The sequence below is a fragment of the Gopherus flavomarginatus genome, chromosome 10 (genome assembly GCF_025201925.1).
Source record: "Gopherus flavomarginatus isolate rGopFla2 chromosome 10, rGopFla2.mat.asm, whole genome shotgun sequence".
Lineage (NCBI taxonomy): Eukaryota > Metazoa > Chordata > Testudines > Testudinidae > Gopherus > Gopherus flavomarginatus.
Genome location: NC_066626.1, coordinates 30,693,614 through 30,698,861, shown reverse-complemented (window position 1 = coordinate 30,698,861; position 5,248 = coordinate 30,693,614).

Genomic DNA, 5,248 nt, shown 5'->3' with positions numbered 1-5,248 from the left:
CATATGCTATACCAAGTGTGATTTTTTTTATGGGTTTTCAATCAGAGATCCTCCTGGTTGTCCTAATAATGAAGATGGGATGTTTCCCACTCCTCACAGGACTAGAATTTGGTTCCATCCTCTCAACCCACTGATGCCCAGATTTGTGGTGCATCCTAAGAATTCCACAAGGCTTCTGCCAAGCTCCCTTAATTTAGCTCCCAAAATTAGCCTGAAATTAGGTGCCATGGGGACCATGTTGCTAGCTCCTCCAATGCTCCAGCAGTGGAGGTTTGCAGCTGGTAATGCAGTTACTGCTGACTTGACCCTTACTTTTTTTTGGTCTCTTTAGATATATATATATATATGCAGTCACACAAAACAAAACATCCATACACAGTGAATTTAAAACAATTTTCTCAGTATGGGTTTGCTCAGTTTTCTCCCTTTGAATCTTTAGCCAAAGTTATACCATAACAATGGTTTCTGTATTTTAGTGTTTTGTTTTTTCCCCACATTACCCCTCAATGGATAACTGGAGTTCAGGGCATTTTATACTATAATCAGTAACTTTAACTGGCCTCACTCCAGGAACAGCTGAACAAATATTTCTAACATTGGCAACTTTCCTCCTTCCTGCTTCTGCCTGCCTTCTTCAGTCACTGCTTATGTCTAGCATGGTCAGCTTGTGGAAATGAACTGCCAGTAATAAGAGGGTGAAAAATCTAAGTACTGTTTTTATATGTTAAAGGTACACTTATAATCTTCTTAAGACCAAAGATGTACTTTGCTTGAAGCATCTCTGGAGTACACCTTAAAATATTGTGTATGTAGACCTATAACATACATAGTCTAAGGTCCTCTGCAATGATATTATGGCACTTAAAAGCAAAGCACATTGTGAAATACTTTCTGAAGGTCAGTCAATAGATGTAGGACAATGATGTTTGTGCCTCTGCTAACAAAGGTATGCCCTCATGCTAAGCAATAATGAGGCAGATCCCATTTATTTTGAGAATGTTTACAGGTTTCCCATGAAACGTATACATAAGGACATTAGTCAGAAGGCACCATTCTGATTCCTTAGGCTCAAGATAAAATCTCTGAAGTGGCTTGACTTATATTAAAGGTCCTACATATGAGGGAAGAATCATGCATTATTTTCTGACCTCAGCTCACTTGCACAGCCCAGAAAGACAGAGAGTCCTGCTTTAAAAATGTCTTTACATAATGAAGGGGATGGCACCTCATTGCTCTTGTTCTTTTTGTAATTAGAGGATTTTCACACCAGAGCCTGCCTTTGGTCCTTCTGATTCAGCATCCTGTCTTAGGCAATGGCTATTACCCGTTTTTTTAGAACAAGGGTCTGCTACATACCTGCTGTGGGAAATTTGGCCAAGGCACACTGCAATGGGCGGGTGGCTTTGACTAAGGATATCAAGGCAAACCTCAACTCTTAAAAAGCGTTTCCTGAAATCTTTAATGTCCATGCAGAACAGACTTTAATAGCAAGTTTCACAGACTGCCTATAAACTGCCAGCTAAACTCAGGATCTTAAATGGAGACAAAAGCTACATTTATTGGAGCTATGAATAGGGCAAGCCATCTATTAGACAGAACTCTGGAAAGTAATTGACTGGTGGTTACCAAGCGTGAAAAGTCAATACCTGAATTGGCCCACAGGCTGTACAGGGTTGTGGAGGATAAAATTGGGCTAAACAGACTATGGAAATATGTTACACTTTGCAGTTTTAGCAACAGACTATAGGCTTTTTATAGATCTATTACATATACACAAATTTTTTTCAGACTCTGTGACATAGTATATGTTGGCTAGATGGTAGCAATATTCTATAATCTGTCTTCCCCTCTTAGAAATAATAGACACTGGCTGAACCTGTATTGCTAGCTGCATATATTAAAACATTTCATTTATGGTTCCATAGAACTCTCATAAATGGCTGTTTGTTAATTCTGTTGAGTATGTCTTTTTTATGTTGCGGATAGACTGAGGGATGTTTGGTACAGCATAGTGATAAATAAATCTCTAATAGCAATGTTTGTTATAATTTCACACTCATCCCCTTGACTGCCTTGGGATCAGGAATAGGCCCTTTAAGTATAAACGGAGAGAAAGATATTTGCCTTGTAACAGAGTTAGAACCCTATGCTTGCATGCATGACATGTAGTATCCACTTTATTACATGTATTTGGAATAGGATTGCTCTCTGCACTTTGTTGTGTACTTTTCTTCCGGCAAAATGCAATAAAGGAAAAGTTTAACTACAATGAATGTTTACTCACACTAGGACAGGCTGAAGTATTTGTATAAAGCATTACATAACAGCATGCACTTTGTCCTGACGGTTTGCCTGTCTTTAAGTAAACACACTTGTTCAGTTTTCTGTCCTCCACACTTTAAACACTAAGTCTACCTAAGTTAAGATAGAAATGGAGGGTCTAATCATGCTACCATTTGAAGTCAGTCAAAACTCTCATTGATTTAAAGGGAACAGGAACAGATCCAGAAATGATCCACTCATAGTGAAGTCAAGGGACAGATTACAGAGAAGTTAGTTGTGCTAGTTTGACTTCTCTACCAGAAACTTAGCCCCAAGTAAGCTTAGAGTAAAATAAACCTCGCTTGTAGCTGTAAAGCACTGTTTCAGGGCTGTGCTGGATCTAGTCTTCCTGGCAGTTACCAGTGAATGATGTCCATCAATCTTGCAGTTTTAAAAGCACTGAAATTCACTAATTGTTTGAACAACCAAAGAGGAAAAAGCAACACTCACATTGCCTATTTCCATTACTCTGTTTGCCTTTAGGTAAGTTGGCTAGTATGACTGGTAACTGAAGATGAAGTGAGCAGCAAGGTCTGTGAATGCTCCTTAGTACTTGGAGGACACTCCGCTCCCAGGGGGGTGGAAGGGCTTTATGCTGTTCCAAAACCAGCTAAGTGTTGGGCTCAAAGGAGTTCTCTCCACTCTTCCACATGGTCGGAATGGAATGGTGAATCCTGCGATGGGGATGATTAGGGCACAGAGTGGGGAGAATGCAGAGGGTGCTGATGGGGATGTGGCCAAAATAATATTGAAAGTGCTTTTTGGAAACCAGGTTATTATATTATACATTCTATGGAACAAAAAGGTGCAGTTACAGGATGTTAAGTGAGCTTTTACTCAGCAGCTTTACTCTTAAATTTCTGAACAGTAATAGACATTTTCTGTGAACCACAGGCAGAGAGTGAGTAATTTGATTGGAAGGGAACAAGTTCATTATGTCCTTTGCTTTTTACCACATTTCAGTTTTAAAACCCCCCTTAGAATGATCCCATGTACAAAACACTCATCTTTAAATTTTAAAAAGAAAATGCATCAAACAGTTCCCATGCTCAAAATCATCAGCTATGGAATATGGTATTATTATTGCTGAATAGTTTATTGTTCATGGGCTGCTTAGCTTTATCACAATCAGTATATATTTTGATCACACTTCAGAGGATGCATATGGATGTGGTGTATTGAATTCCAGGGGACTTTAGGAAACTCAGCAACTCTCAGTCTTAGGCCTTATGATCATCACTTAGGGGAAGAAAAAAAATCCACTTACATCATTTTACATTGTATATATTATGCATACTCTGCATGTGAGAAGCACAGCATATTTAGTATTCCAATATTTTCTAAGACTGGAGTTTAATCTTCACCACCACCTCTTAAGAACTGAAGTAACTGTAATTTGACTTTGCAATATAAATTTAATTCTTAAATAACAGTCCTTGTTAGATTCTTCTTTATGGTATACATGTTGATTTCTTCTATTCATATCTTAATTGTGCAACAACTCCAAATTTATAATATTCTAATTCTCATGCGGCATAATTGACTTATAGACTTTAGCATGATGTAACTTTAGAAGGACAGCCAATGGCAGGTCTTCCTAAATATCTGCTCTAGCTCAGGTGTTCCCAAACTGGGGGTTGGGACCCCTCAGGGGGTCATGAGGTTATTATAGGGGTTGCAAGCTGTCAGCCTGCACCCCAAACCCTGCTTTGCATCCAGCATTTATAATAGTGTTATAAATTAAATATATTAAAAAGTGTTTAAGGGGGCGGGGGGGTCACACTCAGAGGCTTGCTCTGTGAAAGGGGTCACCAGTACAAAAGTTTGAGAACCATTGCTCTAGCTCAAATAGGAATTATTCAGAAAATCCCTATGACTTGTGTTATATCAGCAGTCAGACTTGATCACAGTAGTCCATTCTGGTTTTCTAACTTTTTTTTAAATGAATATAACATTTAAGAAGAGAAGAGGCCTTGCATAAAACATCCATGCTCTGTATTAAAGTATTTGTGTAATTTTAAGAACACACACACACACAGTCTGGAGAAGGTGTTTTGTCTCCATACAGGGATGACTTTTTGGCCTCATTGAAGTCAAGGAGAATTTTGCCATGGACTTCAATAGGACCATGTCGTCACTCTAGCTACTTAAAAACAAAAGCCACCAAACACACTGTGGTAACTTTTGTTACCTGTTTTATCCCATTTGTTTGCAGTTCCTGACAGTATAGATCAAGCTTTACATTGAGGAACAGACCAAAGTATTAGTCTAAAATGTGGCAGACTTTGGTTCATCAAATACATCCACCTATATACAGAATAAAACCAAATAGAACTAAAGCTGCTCATCCAGATTTATTCACAAGCTTTATTAATGAGATTAATATATCAACTACTATATCCTACATAAAAATAAATAGCAATATTGGTTTTACTATGCACATTAAGAGATTCCCCCCTCCCATCTAATTTGTGCATGTTTAAAAAAAAGAGATGACAGCCTTCTTCCTAAAGTGCCTACTCAACAAAACTTGCACAAAGACAGACTACTTCAGGGCCCACACACACATATTTAAACAGTACATTCGTCTCCTGACATGTTTAGGCTAGGTCCAAAGCATTCTTGTCTATGAAATAATGGGAGTAAGAAGGGTTCTTTAGGATTATCTCTTGGCATCTAGTTGCGCACTGCTTGCCTATCTTAAACTCTCATTCAAATCAGTGGGAGTTTGGTGTGTGCAAAACATATCAGGCCCCCTAATGATACAAAGTAAAGTTCTTAACAAAATGTATGGAGTAGCATTTTAGGCCACAAGTATTCCCACTGACTAATGAGCAAACTAGTAGAGCAAGTAATCTTTATTCACATTCAACATTAGAATGTAGCCTCAACTGAGATTACAGATAATCAGAAATAAGAAGACACA